This window comes from Oryzias melastigma, linkage group LG9 (assembly GCF_002922805.2).
Source record: "Oryzias melastigma strain HK-1 linkage group LG9, ASM292280v2, whole genome shotgun sequence".
Classification (NCBI taxonomy): Eukaryota; Metazoa; Chordata; class Actinopteri; order Beloniformes; family Adrianichthyidae; genus Oryzias; species Oryzias melastigma.
The window spans coordinates 29,046,697-29,071,563 of NC_050520.1; the positions used below are offsets into that span (position 1 = coordinate 29,046,697).

At 37.5% G+C, this 24,867-nt stretch overlaps 1 long non-coding RNA gene across 1 annotated transcript; it reads right to left on the reverse strand.

The window, feature by feature from the left end:
- Nucleotides 1-11: 11 nt before the first annotated feature.
- On the reverse strand, nucleotides 12-9,846 carry LOC112148916. Its single transcript, XR_002919714.2, has 3 exons — nucleotides 9,751-9,846; nucleotides 8,409-8,679; nucleotides 12-736 (listed from the first exon to the last, which is right to left on the reverse strand). It is a non-coding gene; the product is annotated as an uncharacterized LOC112148916 (long non-coding RNA).
- Nucleotides 9,847-24,867: the final 15,021 nt, after the last annotated feature.

Here is a 24,867-nt window from a genome sequence, read left to right on the forward strand (position 1 = left end):
TTTTTTTTAAAGTTTCATTCAGTTTGAAGCTATTGACGCTGAGTGAAACTTTGATCATTAATGAAAATGAGACAATGATCGCAGCGCGGCAAACAGAGAGCCCCCAGCCGCCGCTACTATCACAGCGGCTTTTATCGTCATGTTGTGGCTTTAGTCGTTGTTTTGTGTCTTTCTCATTTAGGTGAGCCGTGTCAGCCACTGTAATTTAGAGGCAAAATAAAAGTGTATATATTCACAAACAAAACAAAGAAAAGGTAAAAATGGGTGAAAAATGTCTAAAAAAAAACAAGCAAAGCTCTAATAAAATTACCTAAAACGTTCCAAGGGGTATCACAGTTAAGTGTCATAAGTCTTGTGTTTGCTTTAAAATAAAACATTTTAAAGCATTTTTCTTATTTTGAATCTTAATAATACTAGTTGGGCGAGTCAATGTCATTCCAAGGTCATTGTAAACAGGGATTGGTAAACTCACCGATGAGTTCAGAGACCACTGCGGGTTAAGCTATGCAAAGATTTGACAGTAAAATAAAAAGGCCTGAAAGGCAGCTATAGTTTCCTCCATAGATGTGTCCAATATACAGTCCAACATTATGGCAGCAGATTTATTCTTTTCCCCATTGGCTTCCAGCATCACTCTGCAAGTATTGGATAAGGCTTCAGACAAGTGTTCATGCAGTGAGTCAGCACAAGGTGAACAAACAAATATTGGGTGAAGGCTCCACATGCTGTGACTGACCTGAGAGAGAAAAAATAAATAAAAAATAAAAAAAATCTATTATTTGTGTGTCTCTGATCACAACTGGAGTCTTATTCCTTTTTCATTCTACTGAAATGATCTCAATCTGAATAAGAAAACTCTTTGGAGGTTTCATTTAACCTTCTTGAACTCTCCTCTACTATTTCCCAATAAAGAATCGACGTCTGTATATCTCTGCGTTCAAAAGTCCGTAAAAGCCAAAACATTACGATTATGAGGGAGAGATATAGGGTTTTTACTTTTATCTTCAAACAACAGTAGAGAGGTTCTGTAATCTGCTCAACGTTGGGCCAAATTACAGCTTTTAGCTGGGCTTTTACCCCCCTCCTCCCCACAAAAGCTTTCTTGGTTGAAACACTACAGCTTTCTGTCATCACAAAAGGGGAAGTTGCTATTGTTAACTTTGACTTTGCCTATTCACTGAGCTGCATTATCATCATCTGCTCCAGTAAACTAACTGCCAAGGTTGTTAGAAAACCATTTTTACCCAAGACCCATGTGTGTCAATTAGCGCGTTTGAATATTCGATTCCTGTTTGAACACAGAATCCCGTGGCTGCAGTGTCTGCTTTATTTTGTCCACCTTTTTTCTCCAGTGCTTAACTTTTCTTTCAGAAAAATAGGGCGACTTGAAAGGACAGGCAGACGAGTTGGCGAAAATGACATTTCTAGCATTTACAGATACCATTAACAGTGAACACAGTCACAATGTGACATCCTCCAAACGCTCAGCCCACACAAAGCATTGATGTTTGCCGTGTTAGAATTAACTCACAGCTGAGGAAAGTGCGTGTATAGGTCTTCAGAAAAAAAAATCCTTGCTGTATTATGAAGTGAGAGGGACAAACAATCCTCTAAAGAGCTGTTTCCGCCTCCTGCCTTCTAAAGATAAAAGGGAGATTTAGTATTTTGGACAAACATGTTTGTCTTTGCATTTACACTTCAGCACATAACTGTAGAGAAACATGCAGTTAAAACACAGGCACTGAAAATTAAATGCAGACAAGGAAAGATAAAAAAAATATGTTTGAAAGTAATTTTCTTCATAATTGCACAGTTAATTAGGTTATAGGTCTCTGCAGGCACACTGGATCTGATAGTAAAGATGAAGGTGCAATAAGTTTTACATCTTTTTATGTTTCTTCAGAATATTTTCCAACCAAAGAAGTATCTGATTATTTCACAGACAAAACTGATGTCAAATAGAAGCACAAAATGACTTGAATTTTGGCTGCTATTTCTAAACTGAATGTATTACACATGTATTGAATAAGTGGCTGGATGGTACAGTTGGTTACCGGCTCATTGGAGACCAAGGTTTGATCCCCAGGGGGTGCAATAGGCTTAAGCCAGTGTGGGGCCCAAGTCTGGGTTTCCCTGTACCTGTCCCCAGCCTGGTTAAAATACAGGGTTGTGTCAAGAAGGGCATCCGGCCTAAAACTCTCTGCCAAACCACCTGTGAGAGTCAGTGAGAGCTGATCTGCTGTGACGATCCCTGAAGGGATGAGCCAAAAGATGAACAACAACAACATAAATGTATATCGCAAATGGTGTTGAGGGGCAGCTGGTTTGACAGCACCCAGTTCAATGTAAGGCAGCCATGTGCTCATGACAAACTGACATCTAAGCTGAAAGTAGGAAGTCTTCTATCTCATGAATCTTATAATAATATCAGGATAACTTTTTTCAATTAGATTGGACAAACGTAGCGTGCAGGTTATAGTAGAAAGTTTTTAAGTGGTTTATCAGTTTAGAAGTCATAAACCTGTCTGAAGGAGTGTGACGCTACGTTCACATCTTCAAAAGGTGACGCTGTTCTTTTAGAATATGGTGTTCACACTGAACTGTTGCTACCCAGGAGTAGCACATGCACTTACAGTCAGAAGAGGCTTTCTTGGGAAATGTCAAAGCTGTTAAAATCAGACAAATGTTGTTCCAGGCTTTTTCTTTCACAGCTCTATTTCAATATATGCTTTAGTTGGTGTCTTATAGTACCGGCCGTCACGAACTACATATTTTAATTTATCCTTTATGATCAATTTTCCAACAGTTTGGACTTGCATGTTTTAAAAAGTACACTACCCATATGTCACTTTCAACTCTGAGTACTGGATTGATCAAGGCTCAATTTTCCAGACATGTGTAACCCTTGTGCTATCCTAGGCATGTTTACATTAAAACTGGGGTCATCTGGACCCCATAAGAGAGCACGAGTAGTAGTTCTGAAGGCTAAAAAATGTTGTACAAGTGTAAATTATGTTTATAAATGCTCAAATGTCATTTTACAGCCACAAATCTTGTTTACACAAGGGGAAGTTGGTATTCCCAAAAAACAAAAATAATTCTGCACTTGTAAATCTCCCAACATATTTTCAAATGAAAACTAACCAGGGGTCATAGTTAAAACATTGCACTCAACATTCTAATTTATTTTTGGTTCAAACCATAGCTAACAACTGTGTTAGACATACTGGCTTAGTTATTCTTTGCAGAATTGGTGCCTTAATCCTAATGAAACAGCATTTTCAAAATGAAGTTTAAACTATGTATTTATATTTAAAATCAACATAACTTGAGTTGATGGAACATTACAAAATCTCTATGAAGCCCAAATTTTTAGCCATTGCTTTACCACCAATTATCACTTACTTGCTTAAATGTTTCGATTATGTGGACTGCAGATGCATAAAGCCAGACCATGAGGATAGTATTCTCTGGTTAAATAGAGCTTTTTCTCTATGCAAACACCAATAGTTGACTGCCTCTCACATTAAGATGTTCCATAAAAAAATGTTCTTGAAAATGCAGATACTCCTCCACAGCTCTGAACAGCTCTGACCCGTTTTAGCAAACAACTTAGTTTTAGTGGAAAAAGACTCCCTGATGCAAATAGAATACTGCAACCGCATCCAGATCATGCTAATGTGCATGTCTAGCTAGTGCGAATGTAGCACAAAGGTCACAACAACAAATCTTATCACCAAAAAATAAAATCCTTGGAATGATTAAAGTATTTAAATTAGGAGGATTGTTAAAATACAAAATGAGAACACAAAACAAACAATGGAGAACAAGAGAAGCAAAGCCTCAAAGAGTTAGTTACAAGATCGTAAAACCATACTTTCAATGACAAACCCACTCACAGCAAACACAAGTCTCACCCAGTACAATGCACATTGGAAATCAGTTTGTGCCACTTTTCAAGGGAAATTCAATGACAAATCACTAAGAGTAGCCTATATCTGCAAAAGTTTAAGCTCTTCACACAGGCCCCTGTAAAACAGACACATCAAAGTATCTTAAATGTAACACTTTTGTATTTGCTCCCATTTGTCATGTGATGAACTTAAAGATCTGAAACACAAAATAGCAATTTCTCTCAGATATTATTCAGATGTCGGTCTAAATGTGTGCTAGTGAGCATTTCTGCTTTACTGAGATAATCCATCCCACCTCACAGGTGTGCCAAGTGAAGATGCTGATTAGACAGCATGATTATTGCACAGGTGTGCCATATCAAGATGCTGATTAGACAGCATGATTATTGCACAGGTGTGACATATCAAGATACTGATTAGACAGTATGATTATTGTACAGATGTGCCATATCAAGATGCTGATTAGACAGTATGATTATTGCACAGGTATGCCATTTGAAGAAGCTTAATACACAGTGTGATTATTGCACAGCTGTCCCATATCAACATGCTAATTAGATAGCATGATTATTGCACAGGTGTGCAATCTCAAGATGCTGATTAGACAGTTTGATTATCGCACAGGTGTGCCGTATCAGGATGCTGATTAGACAGTATGATTGTTGCACGGGTGTGCCATATCAAGATGCTGATTAGAAAGTATGATTATTACACAGGTGTGTCATTTCAAGATGCGGACTAGACAGTCTAATTATTGCACATGTGTCCCATATCCAGATGCTTAATATACATTGTGATTGTTGCACAGGTGTGCAATCTAAAGGTGCTGATTAGACAGCATGATTATTGCAGAGATGTGACTTAGACTTTCACAATAAAAGGCCACTGTAGAAGGTGTAGTTTGGGGACTTTGGGGATTCCTGGTGACTTAGAAAACTGGTCAGTATTTGATGTTACCACAATTTTCCTCATGTTGTGGGTTGTGGCCTGTGGGATGGTTATCCACTCCTCTTTATTGGCTGTGAGAAGTTGCTGGATATTGGCACAAACTGGAACACGCTGTTGTGTACACTGATAAAGAGTACTGCAAACATGCTCATTGGTTGACTGTCCGGTGAGGGAGAGAATTGTGTACAGATCCTTGTAACATGGAGCCCTGCATTATCACGCTGCTTCTTGGCACAATAACAGTCCTCGGGATCTTTTCACAGTATCTCTGTGCATTTAAAATGAAATAAAACGCACCTGTGATCTTCGTCCATAACATATGGTCATACCATTACCCCACCGCAACTATGGGCTAACCTGATTAACTCTATATGAAGGAGATGTGTTGTACTGCACGAGGAAAATAGTCGACTCTTACCAGTTTTTCTGAGTGCCGAGACCCCCACTAGAACCAAAGGGCAAGTTTGAGAGTACTCTTTTATTGTGGCCAGTCTGAGGCACACCGTGAACTAACGTTGTCTAATCAGCACCTTCCTATGGCACACCTGTGAGGTGGGATGGATTATCTCAGCAAAGGAGAAGTGCTCACCATCACTGGTTTAGACAGATTTGTGAACAATATTTGAGAGAAATGTTTTTATTTTGTAGAAAATATTTCACATCTTTGAGTCAATCTCATTACAAATTAGAGCAAAAACGTAAAAATGTTACGATTACATTTGTTGTTGTACTTAACACCCAAGAGACATAAAGGTTTGAGATCCTGTCCAATGTACTCAATAAATTGATTCCAGACTAGTGTTTTGGAGCGTATCCTAATTACTATTTTTAACTCATTACAGTTTGATTTCTTAATCCACTTTTTTCCTCCACATTAACAGCTGTCAGCTATACTTTTTAAGTAGTTGTTAAGTTTAGCTCTGTACTTACTTACTTGGTTATATTTGTATTTATCTGCAGTGAGGTACCCAAGCTTTCAATGTACACTGAGTATGTTACTCTGTGATAGTAGGATAATTTACTAGGTTTAAGAAAAAATCCTAAAAAGGCTATTTTTTGATAGACCCCTTTTTACAAATCAGTGCAAAATTCCAGACATTTCTGGGAATGACTCACTGTTTTAAATCTTCATCCAGGAAATCTGCAGATTAAGACAGAGTAGTGAGTCAATGCTAAATTAAACATTCCCACCTGACACTGCTCCGAAAAACAGCTGACTCACATCTCCAGCAGCTGAGAGAGACCTCACAGTACTATGATGACATTGATGCTTCAATGCCCTCCCAGACTAAATGCAGTGTACTGTGCATTAACAATTCAACCAATCAAAAAGACATATCAGAGTTTCGATTAGTCAGAACTTTACATTTGCGATCACTTTTAGTCCTTCAAATTTAGATCCCTAAATCTGTCATCTAAGCGCAACAAATGCAAGAAAACTTATCAAGACAGAAAATGTTCAGAACAAAAAATGAGGATCTACGTTGATCTGAAGACGAACTCTGATGAGTGTGAAGGAACAAAATACAAAGAAATTGTGAAAGAACCATAGAGTGAGCATTGTTAGACGTGATAAATGACAGTTATGGAGTGAGAATTCTGTCTGTAGGTTCTTCTTGCTTTGTTTTATTTCAGGTGCTCTGGATTGGAGGAATAAGGACTGGTGGCTCCTCTGGATGGGAAGAAGGAAGATTGGCCGCTTGAGATTGGTGTTTGAGGATTGGATGAGGACTTTTAAGACCTGGCATCTTCCCTGTCCTGGGGGGGTTGGACAGTAGTTCTCTCCTCCACTGACAGCAACTGAGTGTTTTGTGAGGCCACTTGTAAAAGTGGTTGTAAAGCGGTAGGGGTGAACTGCCATTTTATTTGTGAGATTTTGTTGGGTTCAGGAAGACAGGTCAGACTGTTATTTATTTCCATTTTTGTTTGGGGGAGGTTAATTAGACCTTTTGATATTTGAGTTAACTTTGTTTAATTATTTCGGCTTTGGTTCACCCTGAACTTAAATCCTTCATTTGTATGTTATTTTTACATTTGAAACAAAAACAAAAAACTTTTTGTCTTTCTCTTTTATGCAGTAAACTGTCTTTGCATTTTCATTAAAGTATTTAGGGTGGTTTGGGGCCTGACTGATTTAAATCTCTTTTTTAAATTATGCCCCCCCAAACACTTTTTTACTACTCTTACTTATTAGCAAAATACTCAAATCTGTTGTCTGAAAATAATTCTGAGTTTCAAAAACTGCTGTTTCAAAGTCCATTTCAACAAGTTCTGTTTGCTATTTTGCACCATGACAGTATAATGAAGCCTGATCTGAAGGAATCTTGTCTGTGGAACAAACAGAACTCTCATTCTTGCATCTCCAACATTATCTATTAGCTCCATTGTGTGTCTGCCCAAATCTTAGGGAGGCACTGTGTCTTTTTGTTGATCCAGGTTGACAGCTGTTCATTCTCTCAATGCTTGTCCATGGTAGCTTGTTAGTTTCAAAAAGGCTACCAGCATTTGTAGTTTGGTTGGATAATGGTCCAGTTTACATTCACATCATAAGCCGACCAAGATCCCCTTTTCAGACAGAAAAAACCAAGTCATTCCACAGCTCATTGCTTCACTTTTGCTTTAGCACAAAAGAAGCGACATGCAGTTTGGAAAAATGCATTTTTTTACTTTCGTAAATTAGGAAGTTCCAGTTGTGTAAGTATACCTCATAATATTTTCAGGAGGAAAAGTTTAGATTGTTGTTTCAGTTTCTGAAAGTTTGACTTTTAATAAAAGTTTTGTGCTGCCCATTCAACATGTCACATTCTATACCACTTTTTCCAGTTATATCTATTGTGTTTTAGTCTCTGCTCAGGTTAAACACAGTCCCTAAGTTGGCTGCCGAGTGTTGGAGTTGTCATTTTTGATGTTATGAAGTTTTATGAGTTCAAAGTACCTGTCCTTCTTGGTGTCTCTTGAAGGGATAATAGAAAATGTCCCCAACAGGGGACACCATCGTCTTCTTGGATGGAGATTTCAACACCTCTGGAGAATAACAGTGGCACCTAAAATGGCCTCGATTAGAAAGAGCGGCAATCCTAATGTGAATCCTGGTCTCATTGAATTGGCTGCCAGTCGAATATTTGGCTGTTAGTCAAATAATATACTTTTAAGTTACTTGCATGTTATACTCCTTCTGACCTTTCTAGTTTGCTTTCAAAATATTTCATCCTATAGTACCTATGCTCTTGAGACTAGCACTGAGAACCAGCTGCTGGTTCCAGAGAACCATGTGTTTGCTGTGTTGGTTTCTACACTTTGGATTAAACTGCCACTGGCCATCAGAGAGGCTACCACCTTCCTGTTGGAGAGCTTTAAAGCCAAAATTTTCCTCCACCACTGTGCCTAAATTGAATTTTTTATTGGTTTGAGCTTGTGTACAGCACTTTGGGACTCCTTAGATGGTGGTGGAAGGTAATCAAAATGGATGAATGAAATGAATGAACCCAAGTAGTGTTCTGTTGAATGACTTCTGTGTGTTCGGTCAATCTTTCTTCCAATACTCACCTATGGTCATGAGCTCTGGGTCATCACCAAAAGAACGAGGCTCCGGATACAAACAGCCAAGATGAGTTGTCTCCGCAGGGTTGTTGGATTCTCCATATCGAGAGAAGCCAGCTGGGGTGGCTCAAGCATCTAGTTTGGAAGTCTCTAAGATGCTTTCATGGGGAGGTGTTATGGGCTTGTGTTATGGGCTTGTCCATCTGGGTGAAGACCCCAGAGAAGACCCAGAATCTATTGGCTGGCTTGAGAACTTTTCAGGATTCTCCCAGAAGAGCTGAAAAGAGTGATCAGAGTGAGGAAAGTCAAGTCATTTTTGCATAGACAGCTGCCCCCATGACCTGGTCCCAGATGAGCTGTCAAAGAAATGTCAGCCATGCTTGTGTGCATTGTCTGTGTAACTCAGTTAGTGACATTAATGAATATTTTTTATTCGTTTCTTGTCTGCGGTTTCCTCACATTTACCCGTTCTTCACTATCGTTTTCCTTTGTTCATTTTTAACGTCTTTCATCCCCCCCTCCCTCCTTGTTTCATGTCTTCCCCTGTCCCTCTTCTTATCTCCTGTGGGGCTTCAGTGGGTGTATCTTTCCTGTTTTCTTTGCCCTCGACCAATGCAATTTTGTCTTTATCAGCTTCATGCTGTCTTTGCAGCATGAAGACAGACAGGAGTAGGGAGAGAAAAAAAGTGCAGGACGCTGTTTATCTGACTCTCCCTTTCCTTTTTGCAATTCTCCTGTCTCTTTCTACTCTTTCAACCCACCCCCATGTTTCTATCAACAGTGCCCTGCTAAGTTGCGCCTGTTTGTGAGATACAACATCAGCCTTCATCTAAAAAGGTGGCCACCAAGTGTTACTTGTCAAGTTTCTCTAGCCTAAAACTTCACATAAATGACAGCAAAAAACCTTCTGAGCAAAACTGCAGGCCAGCGGTACAAATGTGTCAGGATAACTTTCTCCTTCCATTTGTCTGACAAAAAAGAAGTATGTACATAGAGGACAAAGATACCTTGACTTCTCTACCTTAACAAATAGTTTTCTCAGTACTGCATTGTTCAAGATGTGGGTCTAAATCAAGGCAACAGTACACATTTTTTTCCTTGTTTTTTTCATCCATTTAAAAATCCAGCTTTAAGATTGGAACTAGGGTTGAGTTTTTTTAAAAATCGATTAATCGATTTGAATCGATTTATGCTTAATAGATCAATAATCGATTCACAAAAGATATAATTCAATTTAGCACACAAAGCTAAAGTCCGCTAGCCTGATGCTAACGTCCAATAGAACGGCTAATGGTCCATTGACCAAAACAATACATTGCTGACTAAATTAACATGTTTGTTTACTTACGGGTATGAATTTTCCAAACTCTTTTAAGGAAATAATTTTTAAAGTTACTATTTGTAGTCTAAAAGTTCGTTTTTTCCCCTCATACTGTTGTCTTCTTCTTGAATAAAGTGTACTTCCATAGCGCGATCGCCACCTAGTGGCCAAACTGAAACGCCGTCCAGGTGAAGGAGAACAATGATCACAATGTCAATGATCTGAACATTTTTGTTAGAACTTCTCCTTTAAATAATCTATGTAACACTGTATGATATTAACAATCTCATTATTTTACTAATACATTTTGCAATATATGAACTGTATCAGATTAATATAAATATTTTCAAATTAAATAATAGATTTTTAATGTATTTCTAAACAAATGTGTATAAATTTGTAAATTTAAAATTGAATTAAATTGAAGAATCGAAAGAATCTGAAAAAATCTGAATCGAATCCACACAAACATAGAGGGACAGAGCAATCCCGCCCCACTTTTCATTGGCAAAAGTTTTCTGTTTAACGTATTCTGTTGCTAGCTTTCAGCCCTCACACTCACAATCTAACATTACTGTTGCAACCAAAATGGCGAGCAATATTTGGGTTTTTCCATCCATAAATGCATACAGTAATAGCTTAGACGCAGAAAACAGACATACATGGATCTAGTCGTCTACAAGTAGATGTATCAGAATGAGGCAGAGCAGGGAGAATTTTTTCCTTAAAACAAATACAAACTTTTTCAAATAGCATTTTTATTTGTAAGCATCTGATTTACAACAATTTGAATAAATAAATACTCAGATATGCCATTTTAATCTTAATTTTCTTAATATTTGTTCTCCATCATAAGAAAAATGCTACAAGAACATGAAAATAGCCTTCTCATTAGAGAGTCATTAATTTTTTTTTGACTAATGATTCTGAAGTTTTTTGGGGGGTCAGACAGGAAGTCTCATGGTCACAAAAAAAGCCAAAAAAAAAAAAAAAAGAAACTATATGATCTCCTCTAGTTTCCACTTCCAAGCCTGAAGACATTCATTATAACAAACTTATCATTCAAATTAATTCTAATGACGTGATTAAAAAGTAATTTTGAGCTTCTTGCACTCCGTCAGACACACACACTCTCATTTGTCCTAAGTCCTTTCTTCACACTGCATTGTGCCAACAGAAGGAGAGTTTTTAATTGGCTTTTAATAGAACCTAATTCCTAACAAACCGGCCTCCAAACTCCTCAGAAATTCTTTTTTGCTCTTCTTTAAACTTTGCTCTTTTATGAAGCATTTAATTGATGTGCTTATGGACAGTCTCAGCATGTTGCATAACTAGATCTTTACCAGAATGTTTAACAGAGACTGACAAGGCGGCTGCCAACCGGAGCAAATAATTACAGCTGGGTGTCATTTCAATTTGACTGTGATTTGTTCATGTCAGTCGTCCAGAAACCCAAATCTGGCAGAGTTTTTTTTTTCCCTATTATAAAGATAACAGAAATAACTTGATGCTGCAATAATGTTTTAACCTTTCTGTTCCCTTTGTAATCATTTTTGGTCCCACATTTAAAAATAAGGGATAGAAATCTTCTGCACATTGTTTTTGATTTTTGACACAGAAATACAACATAATTTTGTTGACTAGCTTGTTGTTTTTGTTTCCATAGAGGTTAGTACTTGTTTTGGGCAGTATCATCTCAAATCACAACCCAGTCTCAGTAAAATGCGTACATATGCCACGATTTGGGAAATACCGTGTATAATATATGCCAAAACCGTTTTTTGCGTGCATATAATACGCGCGGTCCTAAACGTGTTAAAGTCTGTTTTCCAGGTTTTACACGCCCCCTGGTGGAGGCGTGAGCATCACAGACAGCCCCACAAACTAACAAGTTGCTTTTCTAACCCTAACCATAACCGTAATCCTAACCTTAACCAGAAACGACGTCATTTAGAAAAGAGCCCGAGGATTTCTGACCATGTGATCAAAACGAAACCTAAAAACTCGTGTATATAGTACGCCGGCGCAACCTATTCTCTACCATTGCGTATCATATGCACACAAAAAGCGTGTTTGGCGTATATTATACACTGTATTTCAGAGTGCAAAGTCGTGGAATATGTACGAATTTTACTGAGAGTGTGTTGCAAATCAAGTATGTGTTGTAACAGAGTTACATGTTTGGGTGGTTTGCTTAGCTCTTTAAGAGTAGTTTTATAGTACTTATAAAAGCAATGTGCAACTTGTAAACAGTGGAAATTTGAAAGTTTAGATATTTGCACTCTGGTTCAAACTCTTGTTTTTATGCATTGTAATTTTCACAGTGCAGCAGAATTCTTTGCTGCACCTAAAATGCAGTGCTGCACCGGCTGGAATGTTTTGCCTGAAGTCCACTCAAGTTTACTTTGAATGTACCAGAACGTGGCAATGTAGATACAAGGAGAAGAGCTTGGCCACCCATTGAGAACTTGCAGTATCAAGATGAACAAGTTTTGTCACATCACGCATCAGATCCAGATTCCACCTGGACGCCTCTCTGCTGAGGTATTCTTGTCAAGCGGAGGCTCCAGAGAAGACCCAGGGCGCACTGGAGAGACCATGTCTATTGGCTGATCTGGAAATGCCGTGGAATCGCCCCACTTGTAGGAAGTGGCCAAGGAGAAGAAAGTGTTGGAATCTTTGCTTAGACTGCTGCCCGCTCGACCCAGTCCCGGATGAGCAGAAGAAAATGGATGGACGAAAAGCAATAACTAGAACTGACAAATGTTATCTCTTCTATTAGGGAACATCATCTACAGCCCATGTTCAGAGATAAGTGTTCTTGTTCCAGTGCTAAAACAGAGGAAACAGACTGATGTCATTGTTTAACAATAAATATTTGAATAAACAATCTAATCACATTTAAAATCTTCCAAACGTGTTATACAGGAAATAACTGTGAATTCAAAGCTTGTGAATATCTCACAAAATGATTTGGTTTCTTTAGATAAAAGGTTTGTTTTAGATTAAAGAAAACGATTACATGCTCCCTAGATACAATCACAGGTTTGCAATGGTCCTTACTCAAAACTAAACTTTCTGTTCTGGTGGTACCAGATCTTAGTGCCACTTTTGATACAGTGGATCACCAGATTTTATTGGTTAGACCTAGGAGTCCAGTAAGAGGCCCACTAGAATCCTGAGACGTCCACGAGGAGTCTAGTGGGCCGCTCAGGAACTGTTCTGAAGTCATATTATTCCTATAGATGAACACTTTTATGTGAGTATGAAGACCTGCTCTACAAAAATCCATGAAATAAGTTGTGGGGTTCCCCAAGGGTCGATTTTAGGTCCAATACTCAATAATTTATACATGTTACCTCTGGGGGATGTCATCAGGAGACACATACTGTCTTTCACAGCTGTGCTGATGATACTCAGCTTTACATCACCGTCTCCTGATGACCTTGAGTCATAAACACTCTTTTAAATTGTATTTCAGATATAAAATCATGGATGGCAGAGAACTTTTTACAGCTCATCGAGGACAAGAAGTCTTAATTGTCTGACCTGAAGACAAGAGTGAGATGATTTTACCTAAACATTCTCACTGCGTGAGAAACTTGGGCTTTTTTTTTTGCATTTATTTTAATTTACTTTTACTTATATATTTATATCAGCTTGTAACCTTCTTTTTTACATGATTTCAGCCCCAGTGTTTCCTGTGTTCAGTCCGCGCCCTCACTGGGACGGCTGGGGTCCAGCATTGGAGCTCACAGCTGTGGTGTGGACCATGCAGCTGTCTGGTGTAGGTGGGCGCTGTGGAGATTTTCTGTGGCTGAGCTGGCTCCTGATTTTTTAACAGATTCCCAAAATACTGTTTCCTCACAGCAGAGCCTGGTGTCTCTTTTATACTTAGAGTTCTTTTCTTTTGTGCGTGTATGTATTGTGTTTGGTCATGGGGTGTGTATGTGAATGGAGGGGGTGGGTTGGTTTTAATTATTTCTCTTTTTTTGTACTTTGGTGTCTGTTTTTAATTGTAAAGCGCTTTGAGCTACAACTCTTTTTAATAAATAAAGCTTGATGGATTGATTTCATTTATATTATCACAAGCTGCTGGGATGAATGATAACGCCTCAGCTGCCACAGAATAAACATCCAGTTCATCTTTAGATGCTAAATAATCTGGTGATACAAGCACAGCTTTTAGCTTTTAGCTTGGCTCTTTTAAGCTACGTACACACCAGACATGTGATCAACAACACAGTGAATATTGGTTCTTGATTGTACTTTTGGCTTACGTTCTTCTCATTGGACTGTTGTTCCTCTATACTAGTGCAAGTACCAGGAAGAAGTTTGGTGCGAAATGTCGAAGTGGTGCAAATTTCGTGAATCTTGCTCCATTCTTTTTCTTTCACAGCTCTGCTCTGATATATTAGTGTCATATAAACCCAGCTGGGCACAAACCACAATTAATTATTTGTCCTTCATGATTAATATTTAAATGGTAGACACGTCCAACAATTGTAAAGGACGCCACCCATATCTCACTGCTAAATCCGACTTACTGATTGGTCAAAGTTCAACCAGCTTAACTTTCAACGTGCGTTCAATGGCCAAGAGTTTTGTACGTAGAGCCCATAAGCGAGAGTTTTGAACACAAAAGCCCAAAACGCACATATACACGCGCCTACATGGACCTTCCATCTGAAATAGCAGTGAAATTAAGTAATTAAGTAGGGGTGGGATTATATAAGTTTGCTTCTTCCCATTCCTTTTCAAGCAATCAAACTCTGACTTTAGTTAATTATCACAAAAAATGAATGAACCGAATGTGACATAAGGGTGTTTTATTATTTATTTTCCAATCAATGCATTTCATTGTTTCTGTAATGAGTTTGAAATAATTTTGTGTTTTGTCCCTTATTTTTCAATCTATTCTTGAAATAAACCAATCAATCAAATAGCCACTTAATCGTATATTGCCAAGCTTGATGTGAATTTAGCATAAAAATAACTTGTATTTTCTAAGCAGCTCCTAAATTTAATATCACTTTGTGATTTATATATCTATGAATGGTTTGTATGTTTCTAAACATCAGTTTATACCATATCTTCATAAGAGTCTTATTTTATGAAGTTTTCTATTACTAGAAAATAAATGGATGGATGAATGGTTGGATGGATGGATGGATGGATAGTCCATCATTCATTCAATCTCTAAAAATATGGGAAAAATGTAATCAAATAGTTTGAAAAAATCTAATTCTAAATCACCCACATGGTTTGTAGGTCCTCTAGATGTATTTCAATGCAAGGAGTCATAGGTGTAAGCTGCTGATCAAAATTAGATTCTTTGATTTCTCTTGGAGCACTTTCCTCTGTACTGGCTTAAATACTGAGACAATGCAGATCCCATTTATATTTCTTTCCCAGATGAATATCCTTGTAGCAAAATCTTCTTTGTATTTATTGATCACTTCCTTTTAAAACCCTTGAAAGCCTTTTTTTAACCACAACTTTTTTATTAGAAGACCTCAGATTGCTCTCTCTATGTTAACTTTTTGCTGTTCATATTTTCTGTAACAAAACAAACAGCAGCTTCTAAATGTTGAACTGATCACTGGTCAGCTGTGATGTATGTGCTTGCCACAGTGTCTGCAATATCTAAACAAGAAGACATTAGGATCTCTGTGCAAGTTGGTGTTAAACATAAAGATTCACTTTTTTAATAAACAGATTGCAGCAAAGCAAAAGTTTACACCAACAAGAAAAAAATTCTATCCGTCTGCCCACATCAGGCATGTCCAAAGTGTGGCCACCTGCAATCAAATTTCCACCGGCCCTCAAGATATTTACATTAAATCAATAAAACACAGCTTTCTGTACAATTTCTTAGTAGTTGGCTGTATTTTGCCTCACCAAATCTAGCCCTCTTTGCAAGAAGTTTGGACACCCCTGACTGTTGTCTGTGGTGCTGAAATAATCCATCATTTCCAATGTTTAAAACATTTCAATGATAGAATACGATAAAGACATCCCTGACAAATAAGTGTCTTTTCATGAAAATGTCTCTGAATTTCAATAAAATATCATATTAACCTGCCCGTTCTGTTGCTGCAGTTTCTCCTGAGGTGTCCTGTTAGTGCTGTAAAATTTCACATCATGTCATAAACACTAAGTACATTTACAGCACGTTATTATATGTTTAAAAGAGAAACATAACAAGCGTCTTCCCTATTATACAAAAGCTCATTAATTTTCCACAACAAATCGGTGTATTCTAACAATCTTTCAAGCACAAGAAGGCTCCCGGTGAACCCTGCAGTAATTATCATTTCTAAATGCATGGCCTCTGTGTTAAACACAATAACAAACAGGAAGTTTTTGACGGTCCAAGAAGAGGTTGGATTGACGGAGATTCTAGATGGGTGTGTTGTAGAACTTTGCAGATGATTTATATCTGTTGCACACTGTCTTTCTTTTTTATTATCTCAAAGTTGATGGAATGGAGCAGCCAGCTTTCCACCTACCCTTTAAACATAGACGCCAGGCAGTAATGCTGCATCGCCTTAAATAAATCAAACACTGTATGATACATTGATTAATTAGTACTTCGGCTTGTTAAAGAGAGTAAATCACATGAAACTTGTTTTTGTGCTTGCTATCAAGTCTGTATACATTAAAAAAAAACATTTCTATTAAATCGAGCCTTGAGTTCTGTTAGACTCAATAGTTCTAACACATGCCATTCAATTGGTTTTCTTGCAGTCTTTAGATGCCGTCTAGCAAATCATGGATTTTTTTAAAAATAGTGTAATGATTGGATTTTACCTACTCTGCACAATAATTATTCTGTTTTTGTCAATTTACAGTATTATGTGTGCAAAGGGGCTGAAAAAATGAAGAGAAAATAAGTCATGCAGTTATTTCCTTTCCCATTTCGCTTAAAAGTTGTCTTTTAATCACCTTAGCAGGACAGGAAAATGTTCTTTAACTTGAATGGCCAAACATTGATACAGTCTTTGGACTTCATTTATTCAATTATAATTTTAATAAAATATCCATTTTAGATTATTTTGATTCTCTCTCTCTTATTTATATATATATTGCCATGATTTTGTAATGAAGTAGTTTCTTTTTTTAAATAAAAGAAACTTAAATCCAAATAACTACTGAGAAGTTGACAAAATTAATTAAACCCTTATATTGTGATCAGATCAAAATGGACCTTTTCACACTTAAAAACGGGTCTGTTTTGACCCAAACACAATAACAGGGCTAAAAATCTTTTTATTAATTGTTTTTTTGGATGGCAGACATTCAAAGTTGAAATTAAAATATATTTTTGTTTGAAAATATAATATAATATTAATATTATATAATAATATATTGTTATATACTTGAACAAAGGTTCTAGAGTAACAACAAAACCCAAACGTTTGATTAAATAAATATATTAATGTCAAATGTTGTGGACACAAGGAAAGGGATCTAGAGCAATGGTAAAGAGGAAGTTCATGGATGTAGTGAGAGAGGAAATGAGGGAGGTTGGTGTGAACGAAGGAGATGCAGTGGAGAGAGATGAATGGAAGCAGATGATTCGCTGTGTTGGAAGGGAGACAAATCCAGCTTTTCTTTTAACTATATTATATTTCCAACACATCCAACACTAAAAATGTGTTACAAAGTCCCTGTACACCAGTTTACATTTAAAAATATAAGTTTTCATCAAATTAATATTTTACGTTGAGTAAATCATTAATTAAAATTTTAATTAGATAAAAACTAATCAATTTAAATGTAAAAAAATTACAGAAATGTTGTTAATTGATCTCGTTTTTCCTTTTTTAAAGTGTAGTTTGACAGTATTGTTGCATTCTTACTGGTAATTTTTAATTAGTACATTTTTGTTTGTGTTTATGTTTTGTGTGTAACACTAATTAGTAGGGCTGTAGGAAAAAAATGGTGATATATTGTGATATTTCAATTGGAGATACTTGTATCAATTTGAAATGCTGGCAAGACGATACTTGCGATCCTTCAATGTCTTACTTTTGTTTTCCACACAAACCCCCCCCCCCACCACTAGTTGGCAGTACAGCACACTCAGCCTCTTTAAGTAGCTACACCACAATCAAAACAACGACAATTAACTGACGAGACCCAGCTTGTGTTAAATGTTCAATTAGTCTGGCGGTTTTTGTTGTTATGAGACGTGTACTACTTGGTAATTACTTAGGATGGGTACCGAACTAAAACTCTGTACCAAGTATCTGCCACTATCAGTATACAGTTGCAGTACTTAATGTTGGGATCATTAAATACATTTAATTTTACCATTTTGTTACAATGACATATTAATATTAAGGTTGAGTCATCCTCTTGAAAAAAAAGCGAAAAACTGTTCTGGTACAAACTTGAGATATATCATAATAGTATCGTATCGACATGTATCGGGATGTGTATCATATCTCCAGACTTTCCAATAAACACCCCAATAGTCAAAACTGTCAATACTCTGAAATCCAACTTTAATCTTAATTTTCTTATGTTATATCTGTGTTTCATCATCAGAAAAATGCCACATGAATGTTAAAAACAAAAAAGTACACTTTATCTTTAACATTGTTGAAGATTTTTTTAACTATTTGAGAGACACAAACATCTTAAACACAATGTCATGACAATCACAGACATTTACAATTTTTTTTTTTTTGCCTTGTGTAATTTCTTTTAATTGCAGAGCATTTTTAATGAGCAAATGAAAAAAAAAGAAAAAGATTTGTAACTGTCAGACTTTATGCTATTAGACCGAATCTATCACTGCATGAGAATCTGTCAACAAAGAGATTACATTTAGCAAATCATTGATTTTCAAATTCAATTTTAGTGAAAAGAAGACATGAATTACAGTGGTGTGTGTGCACTTTAATCAAAATACACTGTGCCGTTGGATGAGAAGTCATTTTATGCCTTTAAGTATCTTCACTGACAGAGTAATCCAATAAAAGTAAGTGTATGTTCCACAGCAGATCAGACTACATGTTGTGTGTTGGTTGTGTGTGTGCGCGTGTGTGTGTGTTTGGGGATCAAGGTCAAGAGGGTTGGTCTAAGTTGTCAAAGTCGGGAACAGGGTTCATTAATTTTTTTTTAGGGCTGGGAAACTCCTTGGCTTCTCTTCTCACACGCAAGACTGTCAGAGATGTGCGTTTGTGTGTGAATGTGCGTGTGAGTATAAATATATGTGTCTACTTCTACGGCATCATCAATCCCTACAGTGTATATTTCTGTCTCTTAACATCAGTGTGTGTCGACGTGTGTGTGTGTCTCTGCTGAGACACAGTTAGCTGACAGTGCCAAGGCAATCCATTAATAAAACAATCAGCTGCAGCAGAGGCAGTCACAGGCTGGTCCCTGGGTAGTTGGTCTGGCCCTTCCCACTGTGTGTGTGTGAGGGGGTGTGTGTGTGTTTAAGTGTATGCAAAAAAAAGCCTATCTGTCACTGTGGAAACACCACAGTAGGTTTGTTACAATATACACTTGCAGCTCTTCTTCAAGCTCTGCCATGTTTTCACTGTGTGGTCCACTGACTAATCCTGCACACAAACACACACACACACACACACCTAGAGCCTAGAAAGATAGACACAAAGGTGTGTACATCAAAGAAAGGTTGTACCATATTTTCTGCACTACAGAGCACACTGGATTACAAGGCACACCGTCAATGAATGGTTTGTTTTTGAACTTGTGTCATATTTAAGGCACACTAAACTAAACTATAAGGCGCATTAAGTGAGACTAAAGATTAAGATGTCTGCTCATCAGTCAGACTTTGCTGCGTTCAAAGTAACTCTAGAACTTGTTTGTAAGTAAACTACATGTTAACCACATCTTCCTCCTGATGACTATAGCCACAAACACACTCTATGCAGAATAAAACACCATTCTGGCTGTATTCTTTTTAAAAACACTCACAATAAACACATGGACTGAATCACCACTAACTGCATACTACCTGCACTTTATATGTTGAATTTCACCTGTACATTTTTTATACTGTAAATACTTGTTGATACCACTCACTGCTATTTATTCCACTTTGCACATTGTAGATACATATTTATACCTGCTAAAGCACTCTGGATGGATGCAAACTGCTGAGACATGTGCAATGACAATAAAGTTGAATTCTATTCTATTCTAAAAGTGTTGGTTATGTTAGCGTATTCATTATACCTGTAACCTTGTTTGCAACTTGTAAAAAACTGACTGATATTGTTAAAACAGATGTTACTGTGACTACACTAACTCCCAGCCTTGATATTACCAAAAAAAGGAAAGAAAAAAAAACGTTGAACAACATGACACATGATTAGTCGGATTAGCATATTCACAATAACACCTAAACTTGTTCGCAACGTGTGAAAAAACTGACTGATACCGCTCCATTCTAGGAACAAGGTGGCTGGAAGGCTCAGTGGGCGAAGTATTGGGTTTGCACCCAGGATACCTGGGTTCAATCCACTGATCTCCATGGGTTCTTAGGCAATCAAGTACAAAGTGGCCTAAAAACTCTGCCAAATCACTGATGTGATTTGATGTCCCCAAATTGGATAATCCGAAAGGTGACTAACCATGACAACTATACTAGGTTTGATAGTAACACATTAACAAAATAGACAAAGCTACACCCTTACACGATAACCGCCATTACATATTCACAATACCTAACTCCCAACCTTGTTTGCAATACGTGCAAAGAAGGTTTGATACCACTAAGGCAAATATTCTACTGTGCTAACTACCAACATGTATAAAAAGCAAAAAGAAGTCCAACAGTGCAACACGTTAGCCGCACTAGCATACTAACATACCTGTAAATCCTAATCTTGCTTGTAATGCATAAAAAAAAAAAATTGATACTAACTAAATCAAATGATCTACTATCCTAACTATTCCAACACTGCTACACATTACCTGTGCTATCCACTGTGACAGCGCTAACTCCCAACCTAACGTAAAAAAAAAAAAAAGTTCGACACCGGAACTCAGTAGCCGGGTTGACATGCTCACAATAGCACCCAAACTTGTAAAAAACAACAGACTGACATTTTAATAGAGTGCTGTGTACTTCTCAAATTGCTTTGACAGCATTAACACAGCTGAAATTCATCTATATATAAGGGACTGCGTACTATAAGGCATAAGCTACTGTTTTTTTAAAGAAATAAAGATTTTCAAGTGTGTCTTATAGTGTGAAATACTGACATTGTGATGAAGTGGTTGGAGACACTTTGCACGTCTGAGCGTTTTTGGCGGTGCGTTTGGGATGTACGCAGCTGTCCAAGCGTGAGCTTCCTGTGTCGAAAGGTTAAAATAAGACAAAGCAGGAAAGGAAATAGGAAATAAATCTATCCGGCAGGATACAGCCCAAAGGAGGCACACACTCTCAAGAACACACCCGTGAAAAAAAAAAAAAAAAATCTCACACACACACGTTGCAAACTTGTCCTTTTATTCCCAGAAGGTGACGTCAACAAACACACATCACTTCGCCGAAGAATTGCATTAACCTGAGAGGTGCATGCGAGAAAATAATGAAGCAATTCTTTAAAAAAAGTTATTTGTGGTCAGGCACAGCCTCAGCCACACTGACAGCTCTTCTCTTTCTTTCCCGCATCTTTTAAGTTTATTTCTCTTCTATATGAACACTGTCAGTCATTCTCCTGCTCTGAGCTCCCAGTCGCCTGCTCCTCTGTGTCATATTTTCCCGAGTCTCGCTCATTATGTCTCTCAGGCAACAGCTCCGTCTCCATGATCAGTCCCTCCTGTTGTTTTGCTTCATCCAAACATACACCCTTATTTCTCTCCTTTGGCCTTTTACCTCCCTTCCACCCCCCCTCTGGTTCTCTAACATGGTCATTTTCCTTTAAACATCTCCACCGCAGCATATCAGGCTGCTGCTTTTGGCCCCGTCGTAATTGCGTCTCTCTCGGAGTGTGTTGTGTCTGTGCGAGCGGGTTTGTTGAGAATAAAGGCTCGGCCTCGCTCAGAGGAGCAGAGTCAAATTAAAGCATGGGGCCAGGAGATGAAGAAGATGGTGGGGACAGCACCAGTACCAGCTGTTATGGCTCTTTCATCCTGTTTTTTTTTTTTTTTCTCATATTCTCGTTGGCCTCTGCTTACAGGGCATGAAACACGATGTCACTCTGGCCTTTGTTCGGTCAGGTCTCAGTAAAATCTCTGAAATAACTACCCTGACTTGTTTATTCCGTGTTGTGGGGGGATCTCTGACCCTTTACAATGTGGTATGGAGGAAGAAAGGAGCAAATGAGACCTGTCTTTGTGTTATCTACAGATTCATGGTGTACATTGTTCCATCTGACCCCTTTACAGCGACCTCAGGAGGAGGTCACTGTAAATTCCGTCTCCCTCTTCCATCAGAATGAAATAGTATACTGTTACAGAAAGTTCACTGTGAGGAATAAAACAAAACCTCAGAGGTGATAAGAAAGAACACCATGAAAGGGGATTCTGAGGGAACGCAGAGAGTTAATGTATAGGGTCCAAAACAGGACGCTACTCCCTAAAAAAAACTGAGCTGTGACATATCAGATACGGGTAATGTTTACTGAAAGAGCCTCCAGCCTTCCCCAGTGCAAATACATGCTGGTTTTAATTTTCACTGAATTTAGAAAAAAAAAAAGGGTCTGGATCCAATAAAGTTGCATCTGTTTTTAACCAAAACATGACACATTTATCAAATCTAAACCAAAAACATATGACATATTATACAAGGATATCTCTGAATGATTCTGAACCAAATCCACATTCAATCAATTTAGATTCAGTAACTTGAGAAACTTCCTTTATACACTGTAAGGCAGAATCCAGATTCTTCTTTTACTTCTATTCTTCCTACTCCTCCAATTGTTGAGGCATTTGGGGCTTTACTAGAGTCCAAAATGGTTTTATTAAAGAATAAAGACTTAGAGCTCTGTATTCCTCCACCGGTTTTTAAAATGAAATTCTGCTAAGTTTTCATTATGAGAACAAATGTAATAAATCTCTTAAGTAATGTGATAAAAACATAGTTTAAGTCTCAGCCTTACCACACACTGACAGACATGTGAAGTGACACTGAGTACAAACGGTCTAATTTCTAACAGAAATCATTGTAATCTGTCAGAGTGGTCCTCTGGCTCGATACCGAGCATGTCAGAAAACAGACTTCTCATTATTATCTCAAAATTAAAAACTATTTTAAATTAAAATTAATAACATTATTGGAGATGTTCAATAAAAGATTTCCATCACTCATCACACACTGTAATACTGGAAAGTTCTACCTGAGCTATACCCAAGAACATGAAAGACCGTGCCTGGTTGGACAGGCAATGCAGTGAAAACAAAAATATTACAATGATTCACTCTTAGCATTTTTAAGAAATTGATTTATAAGAAAAAAACCTTGTTTGCAAACAAGCACAAAAACTGAATGATACTGCTAAGACAATCGTTACTATGAGTACACTAACGCTCAACTTTGTTAGGAACACATAAAGATAAAAAAACTGCTTACCATCGCTACCCATTAGCTGTGTTAGTGTATTCACTTTAACACCCAACCTTGTTTGGAACTTGTAAAAAAAACAGATAACGCTAAAACCAATGTTAGTGTGAGTACACTATCAACCTTGTTAGTAACACGAAAAAATGAAACGCAGTCCTACACTGCTACATGTTAGCATATTCACATTAACACCCAAACTTGTTTGCAATTTGTAAAAAAACAGACTGATACCACTAACACAAACGTTACTGTGAGTATGCTAACTTCCAACCTCGTTAGCAACACGTAATAAAAGAAACAGTCGGACACTGCTACATGTTAGCCGTGTTAGCTTATTCACATTAACATCCAAACTTGTTTTGCAACTTGATAAAACAGACTGATAGCCCTAAAACAAATTTTACTGTGAATACGCTAACTGTCAACCTTGTTTGTAGCAGGTAATAAAAGAAACAGTCTGACACAGGTAGCCTACATGTTAGCCGTGGTAGCATATTCAAAATAACAACCAATAAGACTGGCCTCTCAAAACTACTTCGACACCGATAAGCAAAACCAGAATGAATCCAAATAGCCTATAAGCCAATTCAGATTATAAGGAATAGCCTACTGTTTTTGGGAAAAAAATGAAGAGTTTTAGGTGTGTCATAAAGTGTGGAATTTACAGTATTTTACATTAAACTTGGCCTATGCTAAGCTTAATGTAAATGTGGCCTTGCTAAGAAGAATCCCCATTTATATCTTGATTTTAACTCCCCAAATGGTTTGAACTTATAGATCTTTTCAGATGACGAAAGTGTCCTTTACTTTTGCACGACCGTTGCTGAGTTTTGCCTGAGAGTTGAAGTTTCTCCCACTTTTTCTAAGAAAAGATGAAGCAAACATTTTTACCGTGAAGGACAAGAAAGGAGGAATTCTGACTGGCTTTCCATTATACATGAACTTCAAGGTCTTCTTTGAGCTCTTTCTTTCATGGTAGCCTGTTCTCCAGTGATGACTCCACACTGCTAATGTAGCTGGGCGCCATTTAACTAAGCTGTTGCTGTACATTAAAGCATCTGCTGAGGCTGAACACAAAGAAAGTTTTCCTCTGCAGACAAACATTTACTAAGTGAGTTAATTATTTCTCAATGAGGTGAGACTGATTTTTCCTTTTTTTCAGTCTTGTTTTTGGTGAGAACTCAATATTTTTCTTGACTTCTTGGAACGGATGTTTAAAAATCTGTCAAGCCACTTCCAATTTTTTTTACGTTTTTTATCTGTGATATCAGATTATCCGATGGCACGGCCCTCTCAGGCTCTTAAATCACCGTATAACATAAAACGGCAATAACTGTTACACTTCAAAGGGCTCCTGAGAGCCATCAATTAAGGTAATTGCTGAGGATACAGATATGTAATCTGAAAGTCTGAGGCCCTTTGGATAAAACCGCAGTGACATTTTCAAATGCTTGGAAAAGCGTGAGAAAATTTCTCTAACAACTTTCACAGACTGAAAAGGATGCAGGAATGAACCAAATTGCAGTTTTAACACATTTTTAAATTTAAAATTACATCTTGTGATGTGACAGTAACAACGAGTTTGA